General features: G+C 37.1%; 1 protein-coding gene across 4 annotated transcripts in view; it reads right to left on the bottom strand.

The window, feature by feature from the left end:
* LOC105233499 (uncharacterized) overlaps positions 1-12,190 on the bottom strand; it is a 35,202-nt gene that overhangs the window by 16,243 nt on the left and 6,769 nt on the right. Inside the window, exon 1 of one of the 4 annotated variants that reach the window (XM_049452247.1) lies at positions 9,882-9,976. The exons of 1 other annotated variant lie outside the window; for it this stretch is intronic. The gene's annotated coding sequence lies outside the window, so the exon portion shown is untranslated. Of the gene's footprint in view, positions 1-9,830; positions 9,977-12,190 lie in introns of those variants that run through there. 2 more of the 4 variants (XM_049452248.1, XM_029553489.2) reach the window with 2 other exon arrangements.

The raw sequence follows: 12,190 nt of genomic DNA, 5'->3' as shown, positions 1-12,190 counted from the left end.
TACGTGCCGAGCCTTGGAGAGAGCGTCACTATAATTAAGACATTTAAAAGCTTTTGCAAGCTTTCTTAAAGTTTGGTAATTAAACTTTGATTTCCAACATCTGAAATTCTTCTGACTTATATCTCGTTCCCGATGTTTAATTAATATTATTGATGCAGAAGGTTAGGTTAGGTTAGAAGGTCGATCAGAAGGATCGAGCAGAAAATGCCGGTCCACTGTAATACTTAGATGCTGTCAATTCCGGCTACTTCACCACGTTTATTAGAAGATACTTGTATGACTGCCTAGATGTTTCAACATCAGTCTTGCAAAAGCTAGGCAATGTTGGAGGAGAAAGTGCCTGGATTTAAACCGCTTTACCTTTAACCATACAATTTTGGCTGCCTCAGCATGTGCGCCTATTGGACCTGTAAAAATTATATGATTGCGGCAAGATGATTCTTGCTGAGAGCAAGTACAGTGGATCTCCTACATTCCCCTCTAGGCCAAAAGGATCTCATAGTCTCACCGCAGATGTTGTTGACCTGCGCGTACTAAGCTCACGCGAAGTCTAAAAGGCTAGCGTTAGAACGCAAGAGGACGATCCCATCCCTATGTAATCGAGAGAGGGGTACCCTCTCTTGCAAGCTGTATAGATTTTTTGAACAGTCCTAGTATAAGATCATATGTAAGTATGTATATCATCTGGTCAAATTTGACCCGGACTGAGAAAACAAAATTATTTTAATATTTTTTTCTTTATCGAATTTTCCATACACTTGCTATATGTCTTGGCAGAAAGGGCCTCTATTTAGGTTTTTGGTTTTGGGGTTTCGGTTAATTTTTGAAGATCTATTCGTTAAATTATCATGACAGTTTCAAAGTCATATTCATAGGCCCACGCCACGTCCCATTGATAAATATTGCGTATCCTATATATTGCTAAGAATCCTTTCTGCGACCTCTACTGGGGGTCATTTTCGAAAAAGATTCAGGTCTTTTGGTAATAGTCTAGCATTGCCACACCTCTTAGCCAAAAAATTATTCAAAATGTGGCGAATCCATCCATTAGGCATATTCTGCTATCTTTCTGATGCCAACATGACAACTTCCGGTTTAATCTTCACTAACAGAGACTGACTGACTCGTATGAGGCAAGTTTTCGACGAATTCCCAAACTTTATTGAATGCTCTGTGTTTGAACTTTACACGAATATAAAAAGTTTGTACTTAGGAAAATATTTATCAAATCGGTTTGCGCGCGTAGTCCAAATGGACCAGTTCGGGTCAAATATGATCGGAAGGGATAGTATAAACATGACTATAGTTTTCATGAGTTCCTATATACTTATATGAATATGTGTGGGTACCATTAATGACACATTTATTTATGTATGCATGCATCCGTATTGAATCATTTTCTAAAATGTTAACATTTCGGAGAATAGTTTTCCAGCTATGCTTCATAGTCACATATTTGCCATATCCGCAAAACTACCTAATTTGAGAAAAAGTGAAAAAGTAAAAAATAATATGAAAACGAAATAAAAATCGTCAACAGCGCCATTTGATCGCCTTCATGCGCCAAGTTAATTAATGTAATTTTATTTCTTATTAAAGCTGAGCTCATTGCCACCGTTCAACAAGCGTTCAAGAAAATTGCTGTGCCATGAAAGCAATTCATGTACTACTTGTGGCAGCAATGAGGGGGAACATCATGCATGTGCACATCGCCAACTTGTAGTTGATACATGAGTCATGTTGAATGCCACCAGCTAACTAATCAAGCGACGCAGCGAGCACTTGCAAGGCGGCATTTTTGCTTTTTTCTGCAAACGTTGAAAACTCGACTGGCTGCCAACAAATGAAGTATTGAACACAGTGAGTGCGAAAGAGTATACTTATAGCAAATTTTATTTTATGTAGAAAAAAGCCAATGGTCACCCATTAATACATATCTACAGGCATACCGACATGCACATGTAAACGCATATCCGCAAGATGCTTGTATGAAACCATTAATTAAGGCGATATTTCATGCGGATGAGATGTGGATGGTTGCTTGGTGCGTCGCCACCAAACCATGTGTGCCATTCTGTGAGTGCTAGTGTGAGTATGGTGTCATAAACGGTAAATGGCGTGCTGTATCGTCGTTGATTTGGAAGATGGGTAGAAATTGTGGTTCATAATTCAATAGAATACAAATGTATGTATGTATATATTGCCATGAACTTCGCTGCTCTTTAAGGTTAAATGTTCATATCGGAATAGTTGAACTAACGATTGCTTAAGTAGTTTTAATTTAAATTAATTCTTTTCAGTGGAAAATATTAAAAAAAATTGAAATAAAATTAAAAGGTCTATAAAGATTATTTAATAATAATTTATACGTAAATTTATACTAAAAATGAGTGCCATAAAAATAAAACCTCTGTCATCTAAATGCTCTGCAGTTGAGCTCCCATTCACAATTCTCGCGGAAACGGCCCTCTCTGTTCAGCATTCTGACTAGTGAAAATCACATCGCTAACATCTAAACGTCCATCAGTCCAACTAATCCCCATACCACCCAGATCCCTAATGCCCTAATACATCGAGCGTTCTGCAATTACATACACCCGGTCCTCTATCCTGTTCCACAAAAACAACCCGATCTATCAGATTGGTGCCTCTGATACAAAATGCATTCAGAGACGCATGTCCCATAAGCAGAAAGACAGGGTTACCCTCAAAAAACCCAACGTCCCGAATGTAGTCATAAGTGACTCGGTCGTTAGAACTATTTTCTCAACAGTCTTGCCGCCTACGCCTGACCCTATCATCTAAAGCCTCCTGCTCCCTAGATATCCCTCCCTCTGCACATCATCATCGGAAATCCAGTCATTTCGCAGCAATAACACACTCAAGCCCCTTCTTAATCTGAATGCAGCGGCACGTTGAATGACAATCAGGTCAAGAGGGCACATACCTGATGCTGACCCCGTTCACCCGGACAATCGGTGGACGAACCGGCGACAATCTACCCTTAAGCAGTAGGGTCACCGTTTTTTCATCGATATGTCCACCCTCACACCTAAACTCCAACTCTCTAAGAGATGTCCTCCAGTTCGCTCTAGCCCAGACCGCGAGCGACTTTCGACCAGAAGAAGAAGGTCGTCCACATACGCAAAACACTTACAGAGTGGATCGAGCTGAGCTCAAGCAGAGAGTTCATCACGAACCACCTCAATCTCCACACTCCCATTCATACCAACTAGAGAGGCCTTTCTGTCCGAAAAGTAACTCCGCCAAACAGTAATTTCCGGCACCAAGCTCCTCCAGCCGTTGCACCACTCGATCCCAGCTTAGGCAGTCAAACGTCTTCTTAAAGTCAACAAATATGCTGAGGACATATGACAAGGACATATTTGTTGACATTCTCCCAAACATCATTATGGACATGAAATCTATCTATCTATGAATCGATCTACTTCGTTGCGCTGACCATTTATATTTATATAGTATATAACATATAATGCCCCTGGCGTCTACTTCTGAGTATTAACAACTTCAGGGAGAACTTAATCTACTAAGTTCAGGGTATAAAATATGTACATATTTTCGAATTTTCATGTTTATATACACACATATACGTATATACATATAACGATTAATACATATGCCTCGCACATTCATATCTTTTTATTCCAAGATTTTGCATATCATGCGTTGAAAAGCGGTCAATCGTAAAATGAAGTCGCATCTTTCGGCTGATCAATGGCATATGTTGTATACACTACATGTAGAAAACGAGTGTGATTTCACTTTTAACTGTAACTGCTAATATACATATGGTGCATATGTACAAATGTATGTAAATCGCTAACAGAGTTCAATCCGAAGTTACTAAAGCCTATTACTATTAAAGAAAAATGTTTCACCAAGGGAAAGTATTTCGCCATAATTCGCAACAATTTGTTCATATTTTCAGTTACGTATTGGCATATTGTTCATTTAACCATTTAACTGGCAAAGGTGTTTTCCCATATTTTCACATGATACACCAGAAAAAAATGGTATGAAGTTTCACTCTCAGGCAGGTGAACTATGAACTGTGCACTTTTGGTCGCAATTTTCACTGTCGAGTGGCATAATCAAACACTATTGAGATAAATTATATACTATATAAACACAAGAAAAGGGACGGAATTTATATTTATACTTAATAACATGAAGAAATGTCAACAAGAGATGCGATATCATTTATTTAGAAGCATAGAGGTTAGAGTAAGATCGAGATCAATTTCGTCGCTATCTTGGGTACATGGGAAGGTCCGACGGTTACAAATATACTTTTTTATTAAACTAAAGTATTCAAAAAATATATATAATTTACAAGTATTAAGATAACTCTCAAAGGGGTCTTATGGAACTATTGTTTCAATTTTATCATTTTTTTACCAGCTACATCTTAATCAGGAAAAAGCACTCCTAGAATTTCATTAAGATATCTCAGAGGTTGACCGCTATTTCAGATATAAAGTCAGCCATAAGTTTAGGTATCTGGGAGCTTTGGAAAGTTATGGTCCGATTTCGACAGTTTTTGGACGATAGTTGCCATAACTTGAAGACACTATTTGTGAGGCTCTAAAAGTGAATTCTTCGATTTTTACAATATCTGAATTTATTGAACAAAGAAGTGCGATAAAGAACAATCTCATACTGCATTGGTTGTTCGTGATCAACTAATAACATACCGCAATCACCGCATTCGCTTTATTCACCTTCGTGTAACTTCTAGCTATTCAACAAATTCACATTACTACACCGAGGACACCGTTTTGACTCAAATTGAGGATATAAAAGCTGAATCGATGAAGGCTCTGACGGCCATCACGACGGAGAATTTTTCCAATTGCTCTGATGACTGTAAAATTCGTTGGCATAAGTGTATTGCAGGGGGGAGGGGATTACTGTGAAGGAGATGAAATGGACAAAATTCGCCTTTCAATTTGATCACAGTAGTATGTTGTAACGTGATGGTATAAGACGGAGTTTAAAATTCCGACTTTGTCCATTTGCAACACCAACCTCCTCAGAGTGTCATAGAACACATGAATAATGTTTTATTAATGTACTATATTTTAAATTCTGCAAAGCTTCTGAATTCCACACTTTCTTTAAAATTATTTTTTAACTAAAAGTGCCCATAAAGATAAGTTATGAAATAATGTTGAATATGATATTTCAAACAACGCAAAAGTTTTTGAAAATATATTAGAAATACGGAACTTCCAACTTTATTAAATAACTGTTACACTCAAATTTAAGCATGTTAATAAAAAAAAATTAGTAAAAGTTAGATTTCTCAAACTTGTTTCTCACAAAAAGTTATCGTTCTTAAGTTTCTGAGCTTTTTTAATTTTTAAGATTGCAGCAAATTACCAAAAATTATTAATTATATAAATAGCAAATTAAAACAATTTATATGCCTACAAATTTTACTATTGTGTGCTTTATTTCAATTCCATTTTGAATGCAACACCATAAATGCACGATCGGAATTATTTTTTAATGAGCTATGTGGACTCACATCTGGGCTGAGCCGTTCATTGCTGGAATATTAAGTTTGATGACGTTTTTCTGCGGCTTTTGTTTTGTCACAACAACGACAAAAATATTACTCATGCCAAAATAAATATGTACATATGTTTATGTACATATATAAACATATAGTATATGTCATACATATATGTATATACATGTATATATATATACACGTACGAGGTGGCAAACAAAACACCTGCCATTTGAGAGGAGAAATTGAAAAAGAAGCACTGTAAAATTTTGCATAATTTATAAAGCAAAAAATCAAATGAGTAGTGGATTAACGAGAATATACAAATGAATGAAATCGGTACGAAATTATTTGTTATTATTTGCATTGGGGAAAAAAAAAAAATAAAACAAAACAAAAATAAAAAATTAAAACAAAAATTAAAAAAAAAAAATAACAAAACGACTTGAAAAATATATATGTATATGGGAAAAAATAAAATAAATAACATAAGTGGGCATGTAAAGAAACCACATTGCACAGTCATAAATATTTGCCGGCATATTTAATATGCCGAAATGCTTTTAAATATTTATGTACGTACATATATGGTATTTATTTAAACAAGTGGATTCTTATCAGTGCTGAAAACGTTTGGAGTATTCAAAAGCTTTTTTAAATATTGGATGCCATAACTTTTTACATATTATATGTTTTTACACTCTTGCAACATGTTGCTAAGAGTATAATAGTTTTATTCACCTAAAGGTTGTGCGTATCGCCTAAAACTAAACGAGATAGATACAAGGTTATGTATATACAAATGATGAGGATGAGGCGACGAGATGAAATCTGGGTGACTATCTGGCTGTCCTTCCGTCCGCCCGTGCAAGCTGTAACTTGAGTAAAAATTAAGATATCTTGATGCAACCTGGTATACGCGTTTCTAGGATCGTAAAGAAGATCGAGTTCGTAGACGCCCATAAAATGCCATTAATCGAAAACTAAGCACAAAATTAAGATAAAGAACTTTAACGTGGCACGAGCAATCGCGGTGGCAATGGTCACCTGTGGGAAACAATTTTTGAAAATAAATAATGACATTAGAGTATGCCACCTATGACCCAAAACTGTACAAATCCAAGCAAAACTTTTCAAGCCCCTAGGTAGCAAAAATGTGGACCCTGCATATACATATAGTCGATTTTTCACCGAAAATATCGGTCAATGTATGGTATATCCAATTGAACTTCAGGGAGAATATTTTCCTGTTAATAGTTAGTATCTCTGTGTATCAAAAATCGGTTGAATCGTGACAATATTTCCATGAGCCCCCATTTACCTAACATCTTTGTGCCTAAAATACAATAAATAAAATTGAGCGAAAACTTGACAAATAACTATATTGCCTGATTTCCCAGTCTTTGTTACAAGTTGCAAGTGGTTGAATGTTCTGCTACACCCGAACTTAGCCTTTCCATACTTGTTAATATTTTATTTGCTAAATTTAGCAATGAGTACATAAAAATTGCAAACTAAACTTGAATTCAACTAAATTTTACATTGGATTTTTTTTTTAAAGAATTATATGTGATTAATTTTCAGATTAGTCGATTGCTTATTCATCATTTTCTCCGAAGTTCTTTTGGTTAAAATTTACAAATGTTATTTTGAGATTTGAGTGAAATATCTTTGCCAATTTCATCCAGATCTTATGAGGCCTTACGAACATTAGCGTTGGACTAGAATGTTCAAATATCAGAATTTTTGATGTTGGGCTAAATTTCATTTTAGGGTCATAAAAATATTATTCCAAAATTATTTCTTCAATAATGCTTGAAATTTTCATCCAGATGAAATGTTAAAATTGTATGTATTTTACTAGCCAGTTTATGTAAACTAACTAACTAAAATTAAATCGCAGATGGCAGAAATTCATAGAATCATCGACGAACAAAGGGCCCGTTGAAACAGTTGTTTCGAAAAGTGGTCCGGTATTTTTTAACCTAAAGAAAGCGGCGGAGACCCTATAATGTATGTGTTTAAATGTCCGTCTCTCTATTCGTCTGTCTGTCTTCATATATGCGAACAATTCTCTTAGTTTTTGAGATATCGATCTGTAATTATGCAAACGTTCTTTTCTTTCCAAGAAGCTGCTGAAGTTGAAGGATCTGCCGGCATATAGCTGCCATACAAACTGAACGATCTAACTCAAGTCTTTGTTGGGAGAACTTTTTTACTTAACAGTTATTGTCTCGAATCTTGGTACTCGTATAAACTATTATCTCAGACTTTGCTACAACCTCTAAAGAAAGTGCTCAGATCGGACAACAGACAGCTGCCATACAAACGATCGGAACTAAGTGCTTGCATGGAAAGCTTTCTCATTTGACGTGATATCTTTACGAAATTTGGCAAGGATTATTATGGCAATAAGACAATCTTCGAAGAAAGTGTTCAGCTCGGACAATTATAGCATTACGCTGACATACTACTGGGATCAAATTGAAAGGTGAAATTTGTCCAATTCATCTCTTCAAAGTAATCCCCTCCCGAACGAATTTTCCAGTCATCATAGCACTTGGAAAAATTGTCCGTCGCGATGGTTATCAAAGCCTTCTTTGATTCAGTTTTTATATCCTCAATTAAGTCAAAACGGTGTCCTCGGAGACCTCATGTGAGTTTGCTGAATAGCCAGAAGTTACACGAAGATAAATCAGGCGAATGCGATGGTTACGACATGATATTAGTTGAAAATGTGGCGAAATGATCACGAACAACCAATGCAGTATGAGATGGTGCATTATCGCACTTTTTTGATCAATGAATTCAGATATACTTGTAGTAAAAATCGAAGAATTCACTTTTAGAGCCTCACAAAACGACGCATATCTCATATACTAATGAATATTTTGTCGTGAATTGTCACTAACAGTACTACCAACTTACAGAAAACCCGATTCGAAATACACGCGAAGTATAAATTAAAAATTCGCCTTTCAATTTGATCACAGAATAAGCTAAACGGTCGGAATCCAGTTCTTGTAAGGACTTTGTTTGTATCTCTAAAGGGCATTTATTACAGCTTCAGTGCGACCAAAGTTTACGGCTTTTCATGTTTTTTCTTCACTCCTTAAAGTAGTAGACAAAGTTAGGTCTTTTTGGGGACTGATCTAACCCCTTAAGCGATCCCACGAGAGTATCGTTTATGTAAATGGAATGAACCAGAAATTAATTCGGCAGTTTTCTTCAATAATCGTCAGAGAATTTTTCTACAATTTTTCTTTCTGCTACAATAACAAGAATCACTGAGCGAAAAACAATCTATACGAATTGCTTATTTTATATTTTTAACATTTTTTAAGTGTTGAATTTTAAGTCTTATTGAGAAATTTTGAGGTATAATGGCACCAGCTACATGAACACTGTATTGAAAATAGTTATATATGTACATACATATGTATGTAAGCATTTTTATGCCGCATAATATGCAAAAATGACCAATGAAGGTCGCTATAAAGATATGGAAAAAAATGCACTGAAAACTAAACGTGCCAGTGCAGAAAAGTCGTTGTATTTTTGCAGACCTCACTTGTGCGTCATATGCCCATATACTTGGGTATGTTTATAACACAACTGAAACGTCAGAAAGTTTGTATGCATGAGGGCCATTTCCGACATTGCACGCAAGACACTGGCTGCATTTCCTGCATACAAAAAAAGTAATGTTTTAAAGCACTTTTGCTTCAACTCCACAACGTAGAGCTTTCGATAGTTTTCGTTTCCAGGCAATTTACAGCGGTTTCCTGTGTCATTAGACGCGCGACAAATGTTGTCACTTTGTTGCAAACACGATACATACATACATTACGTATAAGAAGCACATAAAGTAATAAAAAAAAATAAATTAAATTAAAAATTTAATATATGAAGTAACAACAACTTCTTTCTTCCACTGTGATAACACGCATCCATTAGCGCGTGGACAGTGCAGCAGACTTTTGATGGCATATAAGGCGATTTTTATGTGGTTCTTGGTATCTATGGTCACTTTTTTATGTATTTGCATCCGGTGCGCCGATAGCCGCCAACACGGTCACTCTTTTATACTCTATGCATGTGTGTGTGTATTATTGTACACAGACTGTCGCCACTGTCCACCAACACCGCCCAACCGTTTGGCCGACAACTAACCCGTTTTGTTCTTTCGCTCGTTATGTGCTTCCACATGCATAAGTAGGTTTGCATTAAACGTAAAATTTTGCACTAAACATTTTTATACTTTTTTTATTCAAATTTTCACAGCTTCATTTACCATTGCTTTTTTGTTGTATTTAAATTTTTTATTTAATTTTAATGCACATACTATTTATTACACATTCAATTCGCCGCAGTTCAATTGACCGTGTGCCTCATGAGCGTCGCGCATGCGTACCTCCGTACCGTTTCGAGTCTTAAACGCGTATGCGCTGCATGCAACCAAATCAGCGTAGCCGATGTCTCCAGACCAGCCAGCATACGGCCATCCATTAGCAGTTGACTAAAAACACCACATCAGTGCTAGCAACGAGCGCCAACGAGCAAAGTCACTGCCACATGCTGAGTGTGTCGAGAGCGTTGTGCTGTGCACAGTGTGGTACAGAGGGTTCTTTTGAAGATACTAAGTGGTAGAATTAATAAATAAATATTTATATTTGGAATTAGTTTGGGTGAGTTAGACGATTTTTTATTATGGAGTGGTTGTATACGAAAATATTTACCAGGAGAAGAACTTTCTATGAGAGGTCGTCACTAAAATTTAATCTATACATATGTTTAAAAGTTAGACCTAAAACAAAAGGAATATTCTGGTAACGAAAATAACGTTACAATCGACCACAACACCTGCGGGATGGGATAGATATCGAGAGCTGAAGAGGGAAGCGAGACACATTTGCAGACAGAAAATGTAAGAGGCCGAAGTGAGTGAGTATGAAGAGTTTGACAAGCTGGCCGAAGAGGGTAATGCTCGAAAATTCAACGAAAAACTGCGGCGACTAACAGAAGGTTTCAAGACCGAGGCATACTCTTGTATAATTTAAGGCGGTGACCTAGTAACCGATGTCCAGATGGAGGTCTGCTGAATGGCAGTGAAAGCATAACACCAGGAGATGTCGCACCCCATTCCCCAATCGATGACGATGGAGTATACCGATGATATTGATGTCATTGGTATCTGTGCTGTTAGTTCTGGATTCTCCGAACTGGATAAGGAAGCTAAGCAAATGGATCTGATAGTAAACGATTGTAAGACGAAATATCTCCTGTCGTCAAACAAGCAGTGGCGACTTAGCTCCCATGTCACTGTTGACAGTCATAACTTTGAAGTCGTAGACAGTTTCGTCTATCTTGGAACCAGTATAAACAACACCAACAATGTCAGCCTGGAAATCCAACGCAGGATAACTCTTGCCAACAGGTGCTATTTCGGACTAAGTAGACAATTGAGAAGTAAAGTCCTCTCTTGACGAACAAAAACCAAACTCTATAAGTCACTCATTTTCCCCGTCTTGCTTTATGGTGCAGAGGCTTGGACGATGACAACATCTGATGAGTCGACTTTACAAGTTTTCGAGAGCGCTGTACCGGCCGTGGGAAGCAAAGGAAGATGAAGATCTGCAATCCCTTCAAAATACCAGGTGGAGAAAGATCTGGCTACACTTGGAATCTCTAATTGGAGCAGAACAGCGAAAAGGAAGAACGACTGGTAGCGGTTTACATGTTTGAAGTCAAAAATCATTAAAAAAACCAATATAGGGAAAAAGAAAGTGCTGTTTCATCAAGACAAGACGCCTTGTCACAAATCTTTGAAAAGGATTGCGGGATTGCATGAGTTGTCTTTCAGCTTACTTTTGCGTCCACCATTTTCTTCGGATCTAACCCTCCGCGCCTTCTTCCTGTCCACAGATCTCAAGAGAAAGCGTGCAGGAAACATATTTAACGGCATTAGAGAGATAATCGCCGTAACTAGAGCTGTTTTTGAGGCACACCACAAACTGTACTTGAAAAGCTTTAGCGAAAAGTTGGAGGATGTCTGTAGTCAGTATATCGCCTTGAATTGTAATTACGTTGAATACTAAATAGAATTTCGCTAACTGATGCGAACTCTTCAGCCCGCCTAGCATTTCCGTTTTTCAAATTTAATCACGTTTTTTTTATCAAATTTAAACACTGTACTTCAATCTGAGCATGGTCAATCAAGAACGAAGAGAGTTTTGCAATAGAATGAAGAAATGATTCGCTTCGATACTCTTTTCAGCTCATACATATTGTGTGAATCACTCATATGAGCCGCAATGAAAAAATCGAAAAATAAAAAACGCGCACGAACAATAAAAATACGCAGAATTAAGAAAAATAAATAAAAATTGCACAGCAGAGATGAACACTAAATAAAATAAGCTATGTGCCGCACTTGCGCTTAACCACAATCGCGTACGAGGAGTACGAACGCGGTTTTCACTAAGCGGCGGCTTCATCCACTGCCGGACAGGAGGAAGCAAGGAAGAAGTGGAACAAATGCGCGGATGACGGCCGAAGTGATTGGCTGGCAGTTTGCATGGCTGGTTTATTGTCTATATGGTTAAGGTTGGCGCACGGCCACCGATCATGTCGTTGGGGATATGCGCGCAAAGT

This window comes from Bactrocera dorsalis, chromosome 3 (genome assembly GCF_023373825.1).
Source record: "Bactrocera dorsalis isolate Fly_Bdor chromosome 3, ASM2337382v1, whole genome shotgun sequence".
NCBI lineage: Eukaryota > Metazoa > Arthropoda > Insecta > Diptera > Tephritidae > Bactrocera > Bactrocera dorsalis.
Note: the sequence above shows the minus strand (reverse complement) of the source record. Positions and strands in the feature narration are given on the sequence as shown.